The sequence below is a fragment of the Coturnix japonica genome, chromosome 12 (assembly GCF_054131305.1).
Source record: "Coturnix japonica strain WE chromosome 12, WE-NBRP24, whole genome shotgun sequence".
Lineage (NCBI taxonomy): Eukaryota > Metazoa > Chordata > Aves > Galliformes > Phasianidae > Coturnix > Coturnix japonica.
This window is the reverse complement of record NC_140674.1, coordinates 3,685,942-3,711,461: the sequence shown is the minus strand read 5'-3', so window position 1 is coordinate 3,711,461 and position 25,520 is coordinate 3,685,942. Positions and strand designations below refer to the sequence as shown.

The following is a 25,520-nucleotide window of genomic DNA, read 5'->3' as shown; positions in this document are numbered from 1 at the left end:
AAAGCAGAACGAGCCAACACAACCAGCATCAAACGACCTAAATAAAACTGCGCCAGCGTAAGCAAAACAGTACAACATGTAAAGTACTATTTGCATGCTACTACATCAATATTTATTTAACCAAATTGTAACTGTGCAACGCAAACAGACTTCTTTGCCTCTGGTTATTACAGCTCTAATTAGACTCACAGACGCATACAGCTATTTCTGCCAGTACTTACTACGTTGTGCTATCAACAGTTTTACTTACAGCATCTCAGCACCATGTCAACATGTCTTGTACACCACCACGTATATATTTTTTTCATTGGAATAACAGTCTCGGTCAGTAATATATTATCTTAAACACAAGGAATATTTTTAGTGCACACACAAGCACTTATACACTTTATATATATGTGTATGTATATATACACTTATACACACATTCCTTCATATGCTGTCATTCAAAGGAAATCTATCCATCATGGATTGTCACTTTGTTTTTATCTAACTCTATAAGGATACAGAGCATCAGTCTCACTTTACAAGGTCAAAAAAACCGATGTGCATTTCGCGTGCAGCATTCTCTTCATATATGGCATATAGTGCATCCTGGACATCTGTTACGTAGAGTTGGTTGTTGCTTTATTTAATTATTATTACTTTATTTATTTTTTTAACTTAGCTATCATGCTCACATGTATTAACTAGAAAGTATGCTTGCCCAGATACAATTTAGCCAAAAAGAAAGTATGGTATTGAGGGTTTATATATAAAGTCTGAGGGAGAAGAGGTGAGCTCTTAAGCGAGAAGAGACTGAAGCGGCAAGGAAGTTGGACACACAGCCTTGACACAGTGTAAGTGGAGGACAACCTGACACAAAGGCGGCTGTGGGGTCCTGTAGTATATTCCCCAAGCCTCTGTGCTGAACAGGAAACTGCAAAACAATGCTGGAAAAAGCCCAGCTCTGTGTGGTTAGGTCCAGACTCAGACATCTAGAAGACAATGAAGTTGCCCTTCTACTGCCTTGTGCTTATTTAAAGGCAGTTAAGAAGGACTAAGCCACGGAGTGCTAAATATAAGAACTGACAGTGCTGGCAAGCTGGAAAATGAACAACACACAACTAGAAGCCCAAGTGGGAAAGTCACAACCCTGATTAATTCATGGGACTGACCAGCAGTGGTACCTTACACTGCACGGAATACCACTGCCCCTTACATGGCCCAAGCCAGCTGTATCCTTCACCTGCATCCAACACAGCTGTGCCTGCTATGTTCTCAATATTATGTCTTTCTTCCTCAGTCGAAGCCAGGAAACCCTCACAAACCTTGGGAAAACTGCCTTGCAGCTTCACACAATAGTAAAGCTCAAAGAAACACCACTCCTTGTTTCCAGAATTCAGTCCTGAATTATCACGCGTGTTGCTCTGTCTCAGTTTGGAAATGAAAACTAACTTACTACAGGGACTAATGAAAAGCCCTATGTGCTTGGAACAGAGTTCTCAATTCAGTGCTGCAATCAAAGCCAGTCTGACAACTGTAGAGAAATCATAGATCATTATGGACTGGTTTTAATAAAAGCAGTACCTGTTTCTCAAAGAGTAAGGGGTTATTTATGCTTCAATAAACGCGACACAATTGATTAAGTCCGTATAAAACGCAGCCAACTGCTTCTATTGTAGGGTGGGTTGGTTTTCTTTAATGTGATGTTTTCTCTTACCCCCGTTTTAATGCTCTTTGCATGGCTGCAGCTCTTCAAACGTGCATCCTTGTGTTCAAGAGTAACACCAGTTCATGCTGGGATAGTTAAACGTGACCAATGGCAGAACATGAGGCAGGCAGTAAGAGACCATTCAGTTCAACAGATGTTAGGAAAACAAGTCAATGTTTTCACTTCTAGTTGTTTTGTTATTTGTTTTTTTTTAAAGAACATATACTAACCAACGCAATAACCACAATAACCATTTATATAATATTCATTTTGATACTGAACACTAAATAAAACTGCTAGTTGAAAAAGCACCTCTTCTGGCAAATGATCAGTTCTATGGTAACATTTCTTCAGCACGTGTCTCACAAGGAGCTCAGCTTTCAGAAAAGTCACATAATTCTACAACATTCCATCGATGTTTTCTCTAGTTTCTACTAATGGTAAAAGCTACCTATCTTTAGCAAAGTCTGTAGGTAATTTGCCTCTTGGGTGCAGAAGTAAAACAACACTTCAGCCAAACTACATAAACCAACAGCTGAACCTGACCCCAATCCTGAAAGCAGACAGGAATGGCTGCTGCCTGAAGAAGTACAAGATTCAGCCGACCTTACTACACACTGTAAGGTTACTACATGTGATAGAGCTGAAGCCAAAGCCGGAACCAAAAACACACACATAATGTTAGTAGTAGGACTTACATCATTACCAACTCCACTGCCTAGAAGATAAGCAAATTAAAAGATAACAGGTATTTGATTTACTCCCATTTTCCAAACCCTTTCCTTGTTGACCAAGTGACTTAGTTCCAACTTGGTGGAAAGATATTCAAACATCTGCTCATTCCAATGAAACGATATCTTCAGCTATTGAATGGGTAACGTCTATACAGTGCATCTGCCCTTTTTCTATTTGAAATGACTCCGCTTTCTCCCTCCATGCTTGTATCTCTCCTCCCAAGATTAAAATCAATAAAGCAGCACACTTCATCATTCCATTAAGGCTCAAAGGAAGCTCAAAAGCTCCAAACTTCTGCTCATGCAGAGAAGCTACACATGACGGTAAGATGTGACACAGCACCAGCAACACTCAAGCTCTCCATACTCAGTTTAGAGACAAGAACTATCCCCTCAGTAATGCCACCCAACAGTGGTGCCTGGCAGCCAGAAAAGGCCAACATCATCAGCAAAGGGCACTGCTGTCTGGAAGCAGCACGCTGCACACCCATGGAGCACCAACAGCTTTGATCAACAAGGTGAGAGAGGAGGCTCTTGCAGGCAGGCAGATAAATTCCAGCATTTTACTGCTTTATCCAACCCCAGGCACGGCCTTGAGCAGGCTGCTTAAATCCCTCCTGCTCAGCTGTCCTGTTTGCAAAGTGAGAATAATATTTAGGAATTTCAAGTAGCAATTCCAAATCTTCAGGGGGAAAAAAAAAACTTATGAGAAGCAAAGGATACAACAGATTCACCAAGTGCTACAATGTGTTCTTCATTATTCATGGCTATTGATCTTGTGGAGGGCTTTTAAGCTTGCTGTGGATTATCTATTTCTAAAAGTGTAAGCTTTATTTCTGCTCCAGGTTTGGAATTTGAAGCAACACTTTGTTTACCCGCAGCCACTTAAGCTGAAATCTATGCTGAATAATCTCTTCAAGCCCTAACTTTGACTATTAGCATTATAATTGAAGGGTGACCAACATGGCTTAGCCAGCTCACCTTTAAGATAATTTCACTGAAGTTCTTTGAGACAAAAACTGCATCACACTTCTAAGATACACGTTACGCTGGTGAGCAGTGCCAGCACTCACAGGCCGTGACCCTCCTGCTCTGCACAGAGCTCAGGGGATGTGCTGGTGTGCTGTGCTCCCCAGCAGGGCAGGGCCACAGGCCTGTCTGCTTTGCAGTGAAGGAGTGGTTTGGAGGACAATCAGTCTTTTCCTCAATTAACTTCAATAAGAAGTTAATAAGTAAAATGGAAAAAAAAAAAGAAGCAGGCTCTGGGAGCTGATGGACAGCTGAGAAGCGTGAAGCCAAGAACAACACGAAATGAAAGCTTTTAGCAGATGTCCATTACCATGCAGTGAGGCTTCATACCCCCAGTCCTTTAAGGATATTTCCAGATGTGTTCCATATAAAATGTGGGGTAAAAAATTACCTACCAGCAACCCCTCACGGTCCCTTTAACTTTGTGTGTGATTTCACTTGTCTCCTCAGTTTATCTCCAGTTGCACCAACTTGTAGAGCTGACTCTAAACAACACACAGAACAGCTGCTGCTGCTTCCTCACACCAAATGCTTTTAGCCTAGAGATGTCCTGCCCAGCCAGCCAGAAAAATGAGTCTCACTTTCCACTGTGCCATATTCTGCACATTTCTCAATTACGAATGCAAGACCTCACACTGAAAGGTTACACAAATCACTTCTTGCAGAGCTGGGGATAAAATCCTCACATGACAAAGACCCCCGAGCATTAAGTCATACTACAAAAAAAACAAAAAAAAACAAAAAAAAACACGTGAACTGCCAAAGCAATCCATTTCTCTGTACATTCTGCTGGTACTTCCAGAAGGGAGCAGCTAATTCTTGTGCCACCAAGATTCCATAGGAAAGATGGCACGACGTGGTTTTAACAGCTCGGTTCACAACACGCATCACTCAGTTTTGTTTGATCACCTCCAGTGCTTGTTTCAGTAGCTTTCAATTATGTTCACTTATCATCTTGTAACACCTACAATGGCTGATAGTAGAGAAATTAATCAGACCATTTGTTGTAAATGTTTGCTTGTCAGATACAGCTTTCTGAAGAACAAATCTTTCCCATTTCTTTCAATTTCTAGATTATTCTTATTATTTTGAAATCCAAGTAAACCTGATGGACCAAAGACATGAAAACCAGCTTGCTTTCTTCCAGTTATTCCTACAGACCCTTTAACCGGCTCTGCAGACACCCAGCGCGACACTTGACCTGATTTTCTGCAGCGCTGAGCATTTACAACTGCAGCTGAGCTCACGGGCAGCGGGCATGGCGTCACTCACTGCACATCATTACGGTCGGGCTGCACAAGACTAAGAGTTATGGCACAAAATTCTAACCTTACGCCAACACGCGGCGCAATTAAAGTTACGGACTTTCTCATTGTCACCTGTCCTTTAGGATTATTTATACTATTCTCCTACCTACCTGCTTTGAACAGGAAATAACTGTAATTTTAAAAGGGCTGTAAAGAAATTAGGTTCTACTGTCCTCAGATTGTGAGTATAAAGAGTCAGTATGAAGCCTTGTGCTTCTCCACGCTGATATTTCCAAAACTCAGATGGAAACTTAAGATAAACTCTATGATATTTTCAGGGAGATGCCAGAGAACTGAGAGTCACAGAAAAGCCCAGAGAGCAAAAGTAAAGAGAGAATTTGCCTGGTATACAGGAATGAAACCAGAGCCATCTTCCAAACACAAGAATGAGGAATGAGAACTTGGAAAAAGACTGAATGATGATACAGACAGCCTATGCATTTGCTATACCCCAGCTTTAGGTTTTAGAAGACAGCTGAGTTATCACAACATGCAATGCTGCTGGGCACAAAGGGATACCTGTTCGTTTGCTTCTGCAGTAAGTCAGCTCAGCAGACTGAAATGGCATTCAAGTTTCCAGGTTTTTGCACAGGCAGTTTTAGGGAGCCAAGGCAGAGCTGCAGGATACACAGAATCAGCTGGGCACAGAAAGGCATCGGGACAGTGAAGCTGGAATCAGACAAGACTGAAGAAGGATGACTTCTTGCTCAGCACATAGAAACTGCCACAAACAGGAAGGCAAGGGGGGAATAAAAGCTTTCTCTCAGAAAAGTCGAGACATTGGGAGAAACCTGTTAAGAACTAGAGAAGCACTCTGACAGTTTGCTTGACAGAATGTGAATTATCCACCACTGAGGAGATCCACTCCTAAAAGGTTGATACACAGTTGGAAAACCAGACAAGGCTTTGGGAACATGGGCTTCGTTGGATGTGATAACACGACACAACTGTCACCACCTGCTGCAGGGGAAAGGGAGAGAACCAGATCAACTCAGTATCCCTCCTTACCTCCCCTGCCCCTCATTTGATTCAATGTTTCTGTGACTTTATCCTCAAGGAAATCCATCTGTGACAACAATTAAAATTAAATCCAGTGATTAAATCCCCAGTCAAGCACTTCACCGAATAAGTGCTTATTACTGCTAAACAACCCACGTCTCGGGGACAGCAGGAGTCCCTCGTGTAGTCAAACACATTTAGATGGACACAAAAGCTTTGAGCTTCTATCTACATATGGCACAAAGCACAACGGGCCGCATCTGTGTGCAGTCCACAGGCACAGCAGCAGCAGCGTTAATAGATTTTGCTGCTACCTTAGAAGACTGTTTACTCATCTGTAATTTCTTTTTTTTTTTTTTTTTTTTTTTTTTGCTGCTGCGGACATCTGGCATTGCATGTGGAACACTGCCAGCAATAGAACCAATTTGCACAACGAGAAGCAAAGTCTGACGTGCAGAATGCTGGGGGAAGGAAGGAAACATTTGGAGTTTTATTCCTTGGGCGTTTGTTTTTTGTTCTGTCTCTTCTCAGATGGCAGAAGTGAGGAAAGCCCAGAGGAGCTGCAGGACAATTTGTGCAGACCAGCAAAGAAAAGAAGCACCAGCCACATGCACCACTACAACTCTGAAACAATCCAGAACTACGACTCCCATGGAAAAATTACCCAGCCTTAAATCCTACTATGTCCTATAAACCACTGCAGCAGCTCCAGGAACCCCTAAACCTGGTAATGCACAGAACAACGCTGCAACTCTGATCTGACTCCACCACAAACCTTCTTTCAAGTTTTCTTCCCAACAGCCTGAACAAACCTATTCTACCATCCCAAGAACTTCATACTCTCCTCAAGACAGACAAGCAAGAAACCTGAGAGGTGTTTAAACTGAGCACAACAGATGGAACAAAACCCATCAAAAAACATGAAAAAAAAATCCTCTTTGCTACTGATCAAGCCAATTATCCTCAAGATAAACTTCTGTACACTGTGCAGTTCCAGTCATCTCACAAAGCCATCAGTGCTGCCACAGAAGCCTTAGGTCCATCTGAACCTGATACCGACTCAGCCTCACGGCAAACCCATTGATACACTGTGATCCTTGTGAATTACTTAAAAGATGATAAAGATGCAACCAGCCTTTCTTAAAACACGCGTATGAAATCTATTCTGTAGTCTGAAAACTTCAACCAGCACATGCCATTGGCCTGTGAGTCTCACTCTTCTGTGAGACTGCTCCTAGAACCTGCCCTGCTGTTGCTTCCCTGCACACCCAGACCAACACCCCTTGTGCCTCAAAGCCAACAGCCACCTGAAATGCAAACAAGTGATAGCGCCCAGGCAGCGTACCAGCAGCTGCTGCCAGAGCACTCAGCATTGCTTTCTTCCACTGATCAGACCAGAACTTTTCCTAAGGCCTGTGCTGCACAGAAGGGTATTGGTTTTGTCTGACAGCCTCTGCCTCAGGGTATGCCCTTGGGTCCTACAAACGCCACAGCCTCCCACATCCATCCAAGTACTGTTAAAACCTCTACTGGAAAAGTACACCTTAAAATACTTTCAGCTCCCAATCCTAAAACAACCCAACCATCACAAACTGGCTGGCAGAAGCTTATCTTTCCATGGACACATATAACCATTTCAGAGCTAAAAAAAAGAAACCCAAACCACCACATACACACACAAAAACCAACAAAAAAGAACCCCAACAACAAAAAAACCTGTCAACACGTTTCCAGCGACCGCGTTAAATAATTCAGACTGCTGTTCCAATTCAAACCCAAATCCAGAGTTCGTACAGAGGCACATTCCATACTAACATGGTTCCAAGCCTGAAGATGACTTCCCCAAAAAGACACAAGAGTCTTGCCTACTTTTTCACCACACTAACAGCTGACCTCCATAACACCCTACTTGCACCAAAGAGCCTTTGGACTCTTACATATGAAGGTGGGGAAAAAGAGGTATCTATAAGGACTGAAGACATTAAAGATAAGCTACCCACCAGCATTCCCTAATGAGCACTCCTGCACCAGGCGCAGGAAATCAATGCAATGGTAACAGTAAATACGGGAGAAGTGACTAACAAATACTACATAAAATTGGGCATAGTTCTGCAACAGTCCAAAGCACTGACAACCCCAGGGAAAAGCAAAGCAGCAGCTGGAGACAAGACTTCAGCTCGCTAAATAATCTTGAATAAATGCTCATTTGGTGATTAAATGCATCTCAGTCAGTCAACAACCCCAGGAAGAATCAGTAGGGGGTGAAACTGCCTATTCTTTGCTGTTTAAAAATATCTTCTGCACAGCAATAAATCCATTCGAAGGAAAACTTTATTGGGAAATTATGCTTCCAAATACTACCTATTTCACTGCTTTTTCAGCAGTCCAGATAGAGGGATGATGACTGAAGACTGCAGTACCAGCAAAGACCCCAATTCCAAACAATAAGGCTTTGCCTTTTCACTGAGAAGAAAAAAATCCACATTCTGATCTCTAAGGATTATTAAATGAGACTGTGAAGTGAGATGGGCAATACAGCACTACCAGCGGCCTCCAAATAGAGCCGCCGCTGAAGCTGCCTTACAGCAAACAGGCTAACAGGAACGGATACAAGCTGTGCTGCACAAACCAACACTGCTGGGAGACACAGAACAGGGAACAACAGCAACCCAAAGCCTGAGTCTGTACCGATACAAACAAATCATGTTTAAAAAAAACCACCAAATAAATACAGACATGGGGGACCTAGTGCTATCTAGATGGTGTCAGAGGCAGCAGAGGTCACAGGGTTATTCAGGGGAAGAAAATAACTACGAAATTTAGGGCAGCATTCCGAGCATGGATCACGTAATCTGCAACAACTCAAACAGAAAAATACTTGCTCCTCATAGACTTCTCTGCTTCGTTATAAAGATGATCTCTAACAGACCAACTGATATCAAACCTGCTTACACACATCCTCCCAGTGAGTGAGAGACTAAGGCAGGAAGAAAAAGTAATGGATGAGGGGAGAGATAAACCCTCTTGCCTAGAAGGGAATCATCATCATACCTCTACTATCAAATACAAGATGCTGAAAATGAAAAGCTCAACTTCTCTAAGTACTGCTGGTAAAACAGAGTGAAATATAACAGAAGCCCTGGACAAGAGAAACTGCCACTGCCAGAAACTCCAGATCTCCAGGGAGGGAGGAAATTCCAGCAGCTGATCCACACAAGAGGTTATTTTTCCCTGGAAAACTCCTTGGCTTTTGCTTTTGCAGAGAAGGGATCAGTGCACATTGTTTGAAACAGTGCAGAATTTGTAGACGCTTCCTTCGGTACTCAGCACAGATAGGGAGTGAACCTCCAGGATCTTTTACACAGCAACACGGAACAAAAAAACATCCAGTAATTGACATTTGAAAGCGTCAGGCTGTAAGAGCAAGAGTGGGAATGTTCTGAAGCACTCCCTTAAACAGATTCTTAGCTCCCATGAGATAAGTTCAAACCAAAAGCTGGAACCCTGGGAGTTAAACAAGGGAACGCTCCCTTTAGGAACGACATAAACTTTCCTTTTCTCTTCCACCTGCTCCCACCTCCCTTTCCCTACAAAATAACCACATGCAAACATGAATCTCCAAGCACTGCCTTCGCCCCAGAGGCTAAATTAAAGCAAGCTTTTCCAGAGCGCGCAGTATACACAACAAGATAATTTAATAAAGCATTCAAAGATCATTTAAATAATTAAAAACGCCGAGGAAGATTTTTTCAGAAGTTAAATCAGCCCTTCGTATCAAGTTCTTAAAACACAGAACAATGACTGCATGTTTTCAATAGCCCTGGGATGAGGTTTCATGCAATGCTTAAACCAAGCTGTCAGGCTGCCACTGTTAAAAAGCAGTGCCTGCTCCTTCCTCTGACTCCTGGCCTCACACTCCTGCTTCCACCCTTACAGCTGCCCTGACACTGCTCTGACCCAACAGGAGACTGGACAAAAGCAGAAGGTGGCCAACAGCCCATCCCTACTGCCCTCCCTACCATCACCTTCCATTTGCCTCCACCCACACCACAGACCTATTCTACCTCACCAGTTCAATCATAAATCAAGGGTGACCAATTCTTAGGGAAAACAATGGAGTCAACACACAACATTCACTCCTTACACATCCATTTGGTTTTTAATCAGCACTACCATCTGACAACAATATAGTGGATTGCAGTACTATACAACACTTGCTATACTTGTCATTGTTTCTGCTAGAATGTGTAACTTGACATCAAAGGTTTTCACCTACCTTAGGAAATGGTTAATTTGAGACTGCAAACACTACATTGGCTATAAGTTGATCTCCCCGAAGGATGTATGAGCAACCTCCACTCCAGTCAGTATAACACTATTACCAAAAATACCCAAACGCACAACTATGCAAGAAACAGATGATCTCCTATTAGAGATCTGAAGTCAGTGAGGAGCAGCACCTTCAGCCCCCCTGAACACCCCCAGTCTCTCCTGTGTGTCCTGACCTGGCCCCCTCCTGTGCCTGCACTACCATGTGGCTTTCTGCCCACTTACACCACCCACGAAGTCATTTGGCAGCTTCTAAACTTGTTTCCATGCTGCTGGTGTCCGGATGGGCCTCCTGAAGCAGCTCATCCCCTGCCCCATGAGCACAAGGAGTGGCTGCGTGGCCACCAGCACAACAGGACCCCAAGGGCACGCAGTCAGCCTGGATGGCCCTGCCATGCATCCCACTGCAGTGCCTTACAGATGAGGAAGAAAAATGGCTTTTCTAAAGGTTCACTTGTAGCATCCCATGCGGCTTTTTGGGATCTAAAAATAGATCTCCCCGCTCAATAAATAGCAGGCATTGCTTTCCGATAATTCAACACAAATTCCTTTCCTAAATGAACTCCAAAGATGTCAAAAGAAACACGGAATGAGATTAAGGCAATTTGCTCTTATAATCTTTGCAAAAATAGAACAAAAGCATCCAATTATGGCAGATGACAGCCAAGTTCTTGCCAGTGCATGCAGTACCTTAACTGAGCATGACCAAAACCACCGCGTCCTATTTTGGAGGGGGTGCAGAGGGCAGGGGGAAGGGCTGCCTTCTCATCCTCACATTTCTCATTTTTCTATGGGCATTAGCCTGCATTAACAGCCAAATCATACACACACACGCACACAACACTGCCAGTGACCTACTAGAAAGTTGCTATAGCAACGACTGCTTTCAGAAATACACGTTGTGCATTTTAAGTGCCATCATAGCGTAACTCATCTGTCAATTAATAACCAGGGCTCAGAGTAACGCATCAGATGCACCCAGAAAAAGAAAGATAAAGGATAGCATAGCTTTAGGTCTGCAGGATGAAATATCTGGAAAGCAATTACATGTTTAGATTCACACAAACAAACACAAATCTGCTCACATGTTTAGCTCCGAGACCCAACTCTTGCATTTAAGTGCAAAAAACTCATTAATATGAAAACAGCGCTGCAATTATAAGGGGAGAATCATTCACATAGATTGTTAATGAACCATCACATGGTCTGAGCAACTTGAAAAATCACGATGTAGGAACACACCTGAAGGAATTTCATTTTCTATCATTTGTTTTGAGTAAAACCCCCACAATAAGAGAACAGAACACTGTACTTCAGGATATATAAAGTGGGAACTGAGCGCAGAGTGCACAGCTCAGGAACGGAGGGTAACGTTTCAGCCTCCTGGACTTCACAAAAGCAGCAACCAAGCTCCAGGAGTAACACTGACTCCCTGCAGACCTGCACACCTACCAGCTCCTGGCTGCGTGTCATTGAGCTCACTTGGTGATGTGCACCGCCCGTGATGCCTAACAACAGTAAAGAACTACACACCCCAAGCATTAGCCCGTCCCTGGGACAGGCAGCCTCAGGAAAACCCAGTGTCACAACTGACAGCCTTGGCAAGGCTGCACGAGTGCCAGGAGCTGCTGACTCAGCAGCTTGCTCAGCTCCTCATGGACATGTACGCACCCAGCGCCAAGCTCTGCCTTGTCTCAGCTACCACAGACCATCCTTCCTCCTGAGCAAAGCTGAAACAAAGAATATTCTCTGTGTAACAGACAAAGGTTTGTCTGAGTTTTGCTCTTGGGAGAACCAAGTGCTGCCTCTGGCAATGACACAGAAACAACCACCACAGTGCCTTCTCAGCTGTAACGTGACCTTGAGAACTGCTTCAGTTTCCTTTCTCACATCCCCCAAACCCAGTTCAAATCATTTTCTCACATGATAACGACTTGGAAAGAAGGAAAACAAAAAGCAAACCCCCCCCAGCAAACAGTTGTGCATTGTTTTCTGCTTGGGAACACGGAGCTGCCGGCAGGCGGTGAAGGCCAAGCAGTGCTGCTGTGGGTTCACTTCTACTTACAGAGCACCCATGGCCCCTCATTGAGAAAAGCCCTGTGTTAAAAGCCAGCATTCACAGCAAGGTGACGGTCGGTGTTTCCCTGCTGTCTGTGGACCGCAGGCAGCTCTCATGACACACAGTGCTAACCAAACAACACTCTGTCACGGTGACAGACCAGTTCCCCTTCACCTCCGCAGTGTGATACCATTAAGCACAGCCCTGGAAGTTCTGGATCCGGAATTCTCAATTATAACCCAGTATAAACACAGAGTGTGGATGATGAGTTTTCAGAGCCAACCCTTCCCATAACTAGGAAAGAGGCAAGATGTCTTAACCTTGAAAGTTATTTAAACAGTGAAGCTCTTTCTTATTTCTAAACACCAACATAAATAATCTATAATAACAAAAACAGCACGCTGGGCAGAAGATTTGCAAAGATGAGTGTTTCCACCCAGGCCAAAAGCAGGGCACAAGGCAACTGTGTGCATGGAGCTGTACTCCCCTGGAATAAGCTCCAGATCCAGCTCACCCCCACTGCTCCTATTTGCATACACAAGATTTTGTATCAACATAACCCTTCAACTCAATTCTTTTTAAATCCCTGCAGCCAATTTTGAAGAAAAATACCATTTAATCACATCCTTTCTTACCTCCCCTAAAGCCCTTCAGAATGAAGGCAATGTCCCTAAACACACAAATCCAAGCAGTTCCTGGGCTCTCCCTGCATCCCAAACGAGCCTCTACATTTTATCCTGTATGCTGCTTCTGTCATCATGGCTGGAAGAGCTGAAGTGCTGACATTCAGAGAAACAAAATGCACTTTACAAGATGCCACTGTTTTCTTTCTACATAAATTTGCTCTGCTTATCTGTCACAAGTCACCTTTCAACTCATGTTTTTCTTCAGATTGAGCTCAGAAGCCTGCATTAATACCAGCTTTGTTAACAGAATCCCATGGATATAATCTCACTAAGTTTGTATGTTAGCACCAGCAGGAAAAACTGATTGTTCAAATGAAGCCTTTGTGGCCTTCTTCCAATAACTTATTCACCATGAACATCGCCCTCACACTGTACACTTCATTCTTAACAGGTACCAGCAACAAGGCTGCAGGACTCACCAGGCTTTCTGCTTTATTCGAAGGTGATGCTTTCTCCTTCCTTAAAAACATTACAAATTAAAGTGGTATTTTCCAGCAATCTAACCAGAACTCCACTGCTCAGTGGCAGTGCTCACAAGCAATGTGTAACACTCGGTTTGTGCTGAAGAGTCCCAGTGTCCAAGTGTGAAGCAGCTGAATTCCTCCCCAGCTGACTAATTTAAGAAAATAGTTCTTAAAGCAGATAAAGTACTTCTTAAATTGAGATATTTCTCCATAACATTTCACACAATTTATTATGGGTGAAGCAGAGTGAAACCTTACTCCCTGTTGCACTGATCAGCGTGTGTCCCAGCCTGCAACCACTGCTGCTCGAGTGCAACAGGATGAGTGCAGCAGCCTTTTCCTTAGAGAATTATCTGCAGAACTAAGGAAAAAGAGTAAACAGAGAAACTATCCCCTCCCCAGACAACAGAGGACAATCTCATCTAATGGTACTTTGCTCTCATGCAAGGATTTCCTTCTGTGAGTGCAGGAAGTGAACTGTGTGGATTTGAACAAGGCAAGCACAGTCATATTAAAGAAAACACAATTGCAACAACAGCCACAAGCCATCCAAAATGATCCTAAATCTGACGAGCTGCCTCAGGGCCATTTCTGAGGAGGTACTGATGCACCGATGCATTCTGCTGTTCCTTCTCCTGTCTTTTCAGAGAGCCCACTTACTCTGCATTAACCTGTTTTTAAGATTTCCATCCACAGTAAGGACACTGTTAATGTTTTTGGGAATCCTGAACTTCCTTGCTGCCATTCCAACTTGAGTCCTCTTTTTAGTGTTTGTGCAGCTGAGACTGCTGTGTACTTGCATGCGTTCCTTCTGTTGGTCTTTTCCTGCAGATTCATAAGCAGTGGAAACAGCAATGCCTGTTTCTCCATGGACTGCTGTCCTGCAGCTCTGCATGGAATCTCTAACATGCAACCATTTCAATCTTGCTGCTGCTTTCATTGGAGACAGAGGGGCCTGGGCCATAGGAGCAGGATGGGAAAGTCAGATGATATGACAGTGCCTTTAGCTGTCTTCCCTTAAAAAACCACCGGACATTTCTCCTCCTGACAACTCCCCCATGCCATTCTTTCCAATTCCATCATAACTGGCCATTGTCTTCAGAAGAGGCACACAGCAATTCAGTCTCTCAAATGCATTTACGTAGCATGTGATGTCTTACTACAAAAATATGACTTTGGCCATATTTTAAAATGACCAGAGACCAAAAAATGAACAATATAAAAAACCCACCCCAAACAGTGATGCGCCTCACTCCCCTGCTGTAACAGCACCTCAGCACCTCCACTGCTGCTGCCCCTGCACATCATCAGTGGTGCTGCCTCACTGCCATAGGAAACCAAACATAACATGGAAAAACAGAAAAGCAAAGCATCATTCTTCAAAAAGTGACATCAAACCGCCTGCATGGATATGTATGTACCAAGAAAACCAAGAAATCCCTCGGGAAAAGTGCTTCCAATACTTGTTTTTCCACCCAAGAAGCAAATTACTTGCCAAAAATCTTCAGGCTCCTCTGCTACCTTACAAGCATTTGGAACACCCAGGGACAATCAGACGGGTACTGAAGAGCTGTCTAAAGGACTTGCTCTGTTTCTGAATGCTTTCACACTTCTTTCTTTGAATGTCTGTTCTGATGCCTCCCAGGACCCAGCGAAGATCCAAAGAACTATTCTTTATGCCCCAGAGCTTTAGCAGCACAGGATTTTGTGCTTATCACTTCATCCTTCTACGTTGTGAGCATCATCTGATTTTAATGGAGAAAGGGCTCTGGAATGAAGGAAAGGAGATGCTACAAAGCCCTGTTTCCAGCTGACAAGTATTTTTCCTGTAGGTGCCCCCCAGGAAGCATTGTGTTCAGTTACTGGATTACAGGTTACCAAATAAATTGTGATAACCCTTTGAAACGTTTAAGAAGCACTTCAGTATCTCAGCTGACATCAATCCAAAACAGAACTGATAAATCTAAAGAACCTACAGCGAACACATCTAACATCCTGGAAGGACTGGATTATTTTCCTAAGCGCAGGTTGCTGGGTAATGTGTAACCTCACAAAACTCCACTACCTGACTGAGAAGCCATTAAAAAATTGCAATAAATTTCCCAGTGATAAAACTGTACATGAAACATTGCTGAGTGAAGGAGCGTCTCCCAATAAAAGAGCAAATAATAGTGTGTTATCTGATAAATGGAATTGTTCCTCCTGATGATAAGAGCTTAACCGAAGTTTGTTTGCTTCCCAGTATGTGGGTCCCTTCCCTTACAAGCAAGCACCCAGCCAACCCTCTAAGAGAGTGCAGCTCGATGTATAGGTTTGAGGAGACAGTGCACAGACAGAAGCTAAGAGCATTGGGCAGCTGTGAATGCAGAGAACACCTCAGCCTGTTCTACTTAGCGCAGCTACCTTCGGACACTGCCCAGCTGGCATCCTGAATCCCAGACGGTCAGAACGGTTACGCTGTTTACACGGAACTCTGATTGATAAGAGGCTTTTAAGAAATCATAAAGTAAGCTCAGAGAAAAGGAAGTTATTTACGGCTTCCCTGATAACATGTAAAGCACTGCTGTGCACAGACAATGAACGCAGATAATTCAATAAATGGTTATACAGATGCAGTAAGAGCCAGCTTTCTGGTCTGCTTCCAGTTGTTTCTGCCTTCTGAATGAGCTTGCAGCAGCATCGCTACCACAGAAGAAGGTTCAGTTAAAAAACCCCCAACTTTGACATATTAATACACCCTGCCTCAGTCTGAGCCCGTCCTGAAAAATCATCAATCACTCTGTTGATTCCATTCCTCCTAAGAGAAGCACTCAATGGCAATCAGTGCAATCCTGCACACACACACAGTGCTCTCGGAGCTCCAGGTACTGCTCAGGGGGCAATGTGAGTAATAGGCAATAACCATTCACTTACAAAGCCACGTGGAACAGCAAAAGGCACCACAATTTGAGGGTAAGCCAACTACATTAACATCCTTATTTTTTTAAAAATGCTTCTCAAGGAAAATGCAGCGAGTACTTAAAAGTAACTGGGAGCAAATGACAACATTTCCAGTATTATTTGTCCAATGACAAAACATTTATTTTCCTGTTTCAGGTTCCAATGAGAGCGAATGGAGCACTGAAATTCCATTAGGGAACACACATTAACAGCGAGCCAGAACAGCTCAGAATCTGATGCAGAACTTTACTGTTGGAAAAAGGCAGCGATGCTTATACAATGGATCCAGCTAATGTGGCTGCTGCCTCAGCCTTGCACTACAAACCTGCTTACCGATCCGCACCTCCTGCAGCAGCCCCAGTTCTGAATGGTACAAGCGAGTGCTACAGGAAAAGCACCCACGTGTTTAGCAGGAAGGGGCACATCCTGGTCAGAAGTAAATGAAAAATCCCCATTACAATCGATGGAATGGTGAAAAGCAGCTAAGAAAAGAAGCTGGTGGTAAGTCTGAAAGGCGTTGTTCCTCTTTTCTAATTCCACTCATTGCCACACAAAAGCTGCCTTGCTGCAAGGAGTCAGGTCGATGGCTCAAATGCACAAATGAAATCATTTCTGGAATAATGCATTTCCAGGTGATGTGATGCAACTCAGAACAACCCACCATAGGAACTGATCCTTTGAAGACACTGTAAAGCTAGGGAATTTCTGGCCAGCTTTCCTTGTTCCCCTGTGGCTGCTCAGCTACTGCTGGGGCTCATCCAAAGCTCTGCAGCTTGATCAGAATGGGGGGATATCCTTATCCTTATCCTGGACCTTATCCTGCTCAGCTGAGCAGTTCCAGGAACCAGAAGGGACCCCTGGAGACAGCTCCCACCAACAGTGAGCTTCTCTTTGCTTCCTGCAGGGAGCTGCCATTACCTGGGCAGCAGCAAGCTGACAGCTACAGCAAGGGGAGCTCCAGAGCAGGGTGCCAAAAAGCTTTCATCGGCTGAAGGCAAGGAAGCTGCCTGATCAGGCAGAAAAGCGTAGGTTTCATCTCAACCATGATCCCAGAAACTCTAAGCCAGAAAAAATCTCAAAAGATACAGAACAGCCAATAATTCAGTTCTTAATCCCCCATCAACAGAAGTGTTCAATTAAAAAACCAACCAAGGATGATCTCTTCCAGTTTTAGCAAGAACAAGAGAATATCACCAATTACACCACGCAGGAGACCAGCCCAGTTCCATGTTTCACAGCTATTTAACCAAGTCCTATGGAGAAACGTGAACAAGAATTTCAAAGCAGATTCTCCTTGTGCACCTACTCTCACGAGCTGCAGCAGGGTTTTTCCTCGTTGGACCTTAATGGATGTCACAAATTAAAATAGAGCCCTTATTTAGAGCTTAGAGCTTGTCTAAACTTTCAGGTTTTACTGGTGCTGCTTTAACATTTGGCTCATTCCAAACACTTTCTGCTTAATATTCCGAATTTGAATACTGTGCCACTGCAGACCTTTCCAATACTAGAACAGCTCTTTAATATTACAGATGTGACAGCTTCTCCCACCTAATGTTATTGAGCTCACCCCCCTACTTCATTACACGGCTCATGTTCAATACCATTCAAATTGCTCGTGGCTCTTTTCGTCATTCATTAATTACGCCATTCAAGTCCAATACTGCTCTAATCAATTCTGTGTCTGCGGCTGGGAGAAGCGACAAGAGGAATCTCACCTTTTACTCTTTAACTCAGCAGTGTCTTTTCTACCATTATAACATTCTTTCCTTGCTTTCTAAATAATGTTTTCCAACATGGATGTACTTCCAGACACCAACACCCATGACAGCCGGCCTGCTGGGCTCCTGCTGCCTGTGAGAGGAGCCACAGAAAGCTGTGCTTTCAAAACTGGCCAACTCTGGAGCCATTTCCATCACTGATTTTTAGACTTAGCAAAAATGTTCCTGTATTGGCTCTTGATACTGCTAAGAGACACAAACTGCAACAAATCACCTTCTGGAATGAACCCCTTCAGGTTTACTGCTCCTCCTGTGCAAGGCACCCTCCTTCCTGCAGGGTAAAACCCTGCTTTGCTTTGTGCTCAGAGCCACTGGCCACTGTTTTAAGATATGTGTGTTGAAAACAGCACACCTTCCTAAGCACCGGGAACTCCTGAATATCAGATTCCCACAGAATTTGGAGTTAAAAAATCACCACAATTACTTACTAGGTTTTACCACATTGGAGTTTTCCATGTGTTTTTTCTCCTGTTGGTACCTTTTCAGTAAGAAAAAAAAAAAAAAAAGGTATGAAATTGACTTCTAGAACTTCTAATATTTGCACGTACCATGCAAAACCAGCACTGACTTAACTTCACGCAGAAGAGCAGCAGCAGCAGATCTGACATGAGATGCCATCCCAGCACAGCGCCTGCTCCTCCAGGGGCACACAAACCATTCCAATGTGGCTGCACTCCTTTCCTCAGTTTGCTCTGTTTCACTGACACACATAACTAGTTTTCTCACCGGTTTCACACTACAAATTCAGATAAGTTCCTTTTTCCCTGCTCTGCACTGTGGCTGCTTATGTCTTCTACCTGTGTTTGGTCTCAGACAGAGCCCAAGCCCTCCTGGTAGCACAACTCGTTAGCACCAGCTAACAAACAGACGACTGGTCAAGAAAAAGCACCCTAATATGACAGACTTTGCATGCATTTCTATCACGTTCACTAGATTACATCGAAGCAATGCAATTAAATTGCCACTCTACTGCAGTTAAGACTGAGCGGCCTTCCCTGCTTGCAGGCGATACAGGCAGTCACCACAGGGACATCGACTGACCAGAGATCAATACCTTCAAAGGCCCGTTCCTGTGTGACAGAACTGCAGCTTTTAATGAAAAATCCATTTTAATGCCAACCATCCCAACAATGCCAGCAAAGCCCAGCAGCAAAGCCCAGCAGTGCTGAGCAACCAGCCCTTCCTCTGCAGCCACAATTCAGACACTTCAACACCTCAGTCCTCATGTTTCATTCAGAAATTAAATGCAGGCAGTACAGCCATCTTCCAGTTCTGGATACACTGGACAGACCAAGAGAAAGCCAAACAAGACAGTTACTAGTTACACCAACATTTCCCATGCTGAAGCTACAAACACATGCCAATACCAATGGGTACAAAAGCCTTTACCATCAGTTTTTGGTTATTCCACAGAGGAGAGCAAGCAGCAATTCATTAAACCAGCGAACACAACACAGCAGTTGCTGCAGCAGGAGCACCCATGTGCTCTGTGAAGCCAGAGGACACCTGAACATGAACACACAATTCTGGCAGACACACTTTTAGAGGGTTGTCACGTTAAGTAGGTACTGACCTTCCTCAAAGAACGAGAGAATCACCCGGGGGTAGTGGATGATTAGATAAATTGCCAAAGGAAGAAAAGCCCTGAATGCAATTCACCAGAAAAAGGAGAACCTGAAACAGCATGAACCTGTACAGCACAACTTTCTGCTAGGAGAGCTTCAAATGCTTTTTATTTGTACATGAACATTTAAAAGGATGTTTATTATTGACTGTTCTCTAACACGGTGCTCATTGTTAACCTACCTGCCAATGCCCAGGCTTGCTAAAACTAGGCTGCCTTACGAGGAGATGGAGGAGATGATGATCACTATGGTAAGTTTTGGCTTGCAAGTACGAAATGGTTTCCTGAAATCAACACACTGTTGTCATGACAAGCCCAAGGTAACATCAAAAGGAACATCTGAACTCTGTGATTGCTTCTCTTAGCAGAGCACTCATATCATTGCTGAACAGCCCCCCTGGGTCTTTGGACCCTTAGGGTCAGAAAGACAAGGCCAGTTCCCACAGACAGGACTGGTGGGCAGAGCAGCTGGCTCGCTGGTCACATTCTTGCTCCTCACACCAAAACATCCACTTCCCTGCAGCCAAAAGTAAGAAGTTCTGATTCAAGCTGCTATACCCCATGCTTAGTCCTCCAGCTCCTGCTTCAGCCGGCTGCTGTTCCACTCCATTCTAGCCTTTCTTTTTCTTAAACATCTTCCTTTCCAATGAGGAGGAGCTGCAAATTAGGGACACACAGCACAAGCTTTCTTTTTTTCTTCTTCTTTTTCTTTTATTCTTTTTTTTTTTTCTTTTCTTTTCTTTTTTTTTTCTGAAGGTGGCAGGCTTTACAGCTATTAGAACTGACTTATGAATCAATAGACTCACCAAGCCTATTGACTGATGGCTCAAACACAGCCAACGTGAAAACCCTTTGGAGGGGCAGGAATCAGTTCTGGAGATACAACAGGGAACAGATTCTCCCGAATGTTCTGAAGTCAAACCAGAACAGTGCAGAAGATAAAGCAGCAGTGGAATTGTGCACCACGTTCATGACAGCAGAGCAAAAGACGAATGGCTTCTGAAGCAAAGACATGAAGCTGGGGCACAATATAACATGAGACTCTGCCAAAGAGTCAGAGGGCATCTGACATTTCTGCCTTGGATAACTGAGAGCTCTGAGAAGGGAAAGTAAAAAAGAGACTGATGAATCTTCTTGACTGTTCTTCTAAGTATCTATGAAACATATTGTTGAGGTAAGCAGCATAATATGAGTTGTGTTTTAGAAGCATAAAGTACTGCTTTCCTCTGAGTTGCAGCAATAGAGGAGAAATTCGTATTCTCAGGAGAACAGCCAGGTGAGTGGAGCTGTTTGCTCCTGTACTGTTTGCTGCTGCACGTAGAAAGGTGGTCAACTACACAGCAAAGCTCCATTGCACTGAGAGCCACAGCACAGAAGCTGCTTTCTCACCTCCAGACAAACCTCAGTATGGCAATTATTATACATGAGACCACAAACTGCTCTTTAACTCGCAGAGGTACCTGTCTTCCTGCATGCCTCTACTGACAACCACCACCAAACAGAGCAGAGCAAAACACAGCCAACGCTGCTGGGAGCTGCGCTGTAACAAAGAGCATGGGCGGGGGAAAGGAAGCTGCTTCCATCACTGTCACTGCGGGTTTTGCACTACTGAAAGACTCGTTCATCTGCTGTCAATGCGACTGCTGAGGAATCCCAAATTCATCCAGAAAAGCAGAACAGCTGCGGCGGCTGGTGATGATGCTGCATACGCAGCCAGCGTCACAACAGCCAAGGGAACCCTACAGCACCCATCCCTGATACATGAGAGCTGCACAGAGGCTGCTTCCCCACCACAGTTCGCAATGCTCCAGGGGAGGGATGGGGCTCATCTGTCAGAGGCCGACACTGGGGTGACAGGAGGGCAGCAAAGGTGACGGCACTGATTGTCACCCAGAGAGAGAAAGAGGTGAGAAAACACCAATCCAGAACAAAAATACACTAAAAAACCACTGGGCACGGTCATCAGCATCAACCTACAGCATCAACAACAGCGGGAAAGCCTAAAAAACACAAAACAGGATCATTGTAACTTTAACTTTTCATCCCATTTCTCTCAGTAGCCCAAAGAAAATTTAGCTTGTAAACACATTAAGAGATGATTTCAAAAGGAACAAAAAAGCAATGAAATCTAAGCATCAGTTCATCCCACATGTAATATTGCACAGTACCAGTTCCAAACTGTGTCTGAACTAATTCATTTAGGACTACACGTGGATAGGAAACAAACAGTGTTATTTGAAGAAGCTGGGATCCAAATAGTTATTAAATAAATGCTATTAATTAAGACTTAACTTAAGGATTGGCTTCAAGGCTCAAATATCCCCACTGGTACAAAAGCAGGCCTGCAGTGTAAGAGAAAGGGGCTGCACATAGTCAGTGCTGGAAGACAGCTGTTATCCCACACACATCTCGGAGGAAGGTTTTAAAATCAGAGACTACATTCCCATTAAATACTCCCATTAAAATCCCTTCTACACATTTTTTGCACCTTTTTTTTTTTTTTTTTTTTTTTTGCACTTTCTTTCCCTTTTCTTTCCCCCCTCCTGTTAAGGTGCTTCTATACTTTTACCACAGTAAAGTAAATCCTCTTTATGTACCACCTTATAGTAACAAAGAAAAGAGGATGGCAAATCAAAGGACATGGAGAAGCGACGTTCCATGTATGCTTTCAGCAGCTTGACTCTGAGCAAACAAGGCAGCCTCCCTCCACCACCTTCATGAATACTGAAGGCTACAGCTAATCAAATGGCAACAGACAACTGTGTAGAGCAACAGCATCCAGATGGAAGGTCCTCATTCTCCCGGACAAGAGCAAGCAAGAAAGCCACAGCTCCTGAGCAATCACCACGGCCAGGCAGGAAGCCAGATAAACACGGTATTGTGCCTCTCCTAACCACGCAGGGGCAGCTGCTTCTTGTAACAGCTCTCTTGTAACAAGTTACCATGCAGGTTCCCATCCTGTCCCTCCCGTTCCCCATGTGGGAGGAGGGCAAACACACCTTTCTGAGAGGTAAAACCAACAGTGACCCAGGTATGCTGCACAGGCAAAGGCAGAACCTCCAGCACTGGCAAAGCCTTGTGTGATCTGTGCACAAGAGGAGCAGCTCTGAGCCATGCAGCTTCATGCAGAGCTCTCCAAAACAACTCAGCACAGAGCAATCCATCCACACCAGCATCAACATCACAGCACGGTGCCCAGCTGGGGCTCCAGGAGGCAGGACAGAAACTGATGGGGGGAAAGACAGCACAGCAGTGAGTGGGGGCAGGAAGGTGAAGAACAACATCTGTGAGGAAACTCTAAAATCCAGGACATAAAACATGTGATCTGTGATAGAGATTGAGGGAGAAAACGGTACATCAGAAACAGCTGGGTGTGACCAGGACAGGTTACTGCAAAATCTGTCAGTTACACAGCAGGAAAAATGAAACAAAAAAGCAGCAATAATATAAAGCACTGGAATAATGTGCTTAAGAAATGCAGTGGAATTCCCAGCAATTAAGAGATTAGACAAGCACCTGTCAAGAGCAAGGTAAATGACCTTCCCAGAGGCAGAGCAAGAGCCTGACTCAAAGTCTCTCCCTTTTTGTTGTGTTCAGCGCTGTGTCCTGGAACAAAGAACGCCCAGAGCTGGGAAGCAGAAGTGAAGAACCACTCCATGCAACTCCTTCTTACAATGAAGGCACAACATTAGACAGAGCTCTCAGGATGATACAGTTCTCAGATCTCTTAGTGGCTGTAGCTGCAATGTGGATTTGGATTCCAAGCTACGTGGCTGGAAATGCCAGCAACAACAACCAGTGAAAATATTAAAAAACACACAGTTTAATAGTCTGCACAAATACAGTTCTCATTAGATAAAACTTCCGTGGTAAAAATCTGGACAGAATATCTTCCCTCACTGGAGCATGCCCTGGTTATTGGACTGATTGCATCTGAGTGATAAATACTCTGCAATTCTTTGAAAGCAAACTGAGTCTTCTAAAGAAACAACTGCAAGATGAAACAGGAGCCCAGCTCTCTGCTTGCAAGCAAACTGCTAAAGGGATCACAAAACCAATGTTACATTACACCCTTAACCACCTTGACATTCTGAGTTAAGGGTCTCCAAGAAAACATGCTGCAAAGCTAAAACAGGAAAATCACAGAATCATAGAATGACTTGGGTTGCAAAGGCCCACAGTGCTCATCCAGTTCCAACCCCCTGCTGTGTGCAGGGTCACCAACCAGCAGCCCAGGCTGCCCAGAGCCACATCCAGCCTGGCCTTGAATGCCTGCAGGGATGGGGCATCCACAGCCTCCTTGGGCAACCTGTTCCAGTGCATCACCACCTCTGGGTGAAAAACTTCCTCCTAAGATCCAACCTAAACCTCCCCTGTCTCAGTTTAGAACCATTCCCCCTTGTCCTATCAAGAAAATTCTGATGAAGAGGAGAGTAAGCCAGCCCTTCATCCTCTGGGCAGCCATGACATCCAGCGCAGCAAAATGGACAAGACCCACACACAGATACTTCTGCTTGTCTGTAAGTGCACCCTGAAGCACTAACAGCTCAGTTCGCTCTCAGCAAGGCTAAAAGCAGTTTGCATTGCCCTCCCTGTTCCACTGCTGGTTGTGCTCAGTGTGCAGTGCTGCTGTTAGTTCAAGTTCCTCCTCAGCCAAAATAAAGGTTCTCTCCCAAACAAAGTTAGGAAAAACATTTGTTGGCTACTTCTGTTTGCAGTAATTTGCCTGTTTTGGAAGCAACATGGAATTTCTGTTTAAGACAGTCTGGTGCTCAGGGGACGCCTCCTGTTTACACCACAACAGACTGGTGTCTGTCACAGCCTCAGCCCTCCTGACAAAACTGGAAGGATACAGCATAGGTTACTCTCAGCGAGGCAGATGCAATCTGTTCCTTCTGTACAAGCTGCACAAGGATTAAATCTGCTATGTGCAGGTCTGCTCTGAAGAACCCATCTCGTGGCCTCTACCAAGCCAGCACTCACTAATTTGCAGATGCTCACACACCGGTCACTTCAGGGATTCATTCTGTCGCAGTAGCAACACACAGTTATCATATGAAAGCCACAGAACGGGGCAGCCACAGCTCTTGGATCTGAAGCAGGAAAACTCAGCAGGATTTTCCCACTGAAATACTTAAGGGAAAAAAAAAAAAGTGGCAAAAAAACCCAACAAAACACAAAAGCGCCTTTATCTCATATTGAGGAATTCATTTGAATAATTTCTGTTGTAATATAATCAGCCTGCAGCTCTGAGTCTGATGCAGGAATGTGCAGTGCAAGGTCTGTGTGCCAGAGGTGCGTGCTGCAGGGAGCAGGGTGCAATCCCACTGCAATCCCAATGCAATCCCACTGCCTGCTGTGGCCACATCACAGATGGATGGCAGCAGAGGGGCAGCCCAACAGAGCAGCAGCTGACATGGATGTGTGGATGCAGCAAAGGGGTAGGACTGAATTCCTTCCTGCAGAAAAACCAGCACCCAGTGACATCCATCAATGCTTACTGAACACTGCTGGAGACCCAGCAGCAGGTGTAGCAAAATGAGGTGGTGACTGGTGCATTTCAGCAGTGAAAAGAGCAGCCATTTCCAGTTGTGCAGATGTTGACAAGCATGGCATGCAGGCTCATGTTCATCCCCGGTGAAAATGCAGAGCTAGCAGAGGTGGCTGCTAGAAAACAGCACATTCCCAGCTACAAAACATCATCAAACAATGTTATTGTGCTCCTTGTAGCTGAAGTAGCTCCCATGGATAGAAATAGGAGGCATTACTTTCAGAGCAACCCGTGTATACTCCCACATCCTCCAATTATACGTTTGCTCCTCTGCAGATCCGCTAAGCTCTGTCTGTGTCACACTCACCACTTCCAGCAGCAGAGAAC

The 25,520-nt window shown here is 44.3% G+C and overlaps 1 protein-coding gene across 7 annotated transcripts in view; it reads right to left on the bottom strand.

Moving 5' to 3' along the window:
• The window catches only part of STAG1 (STAG1 cohesin complex component), a 149,441-nt gene that overhangs the window by 118,423 nt on the left and 5,498 nt on the right, over positions 1-25,520 (bottom strand). The window contains exon 1 of one of the 7 annotated variants that reach the window (XM_085512620.1): positions 18,447-18,491. The exons of the other annotated variants lie outside the window; for them this stretch is intronic. The gene's annotated coding sequence lies outside the window, so the exon portion shown is untranslated. Of the gene's footprint in view, positions 1-18,446; positions 18,492-25,520 lie in introns of those variants that run through there. 7 annotated transcript variants of the gene reach the window in all.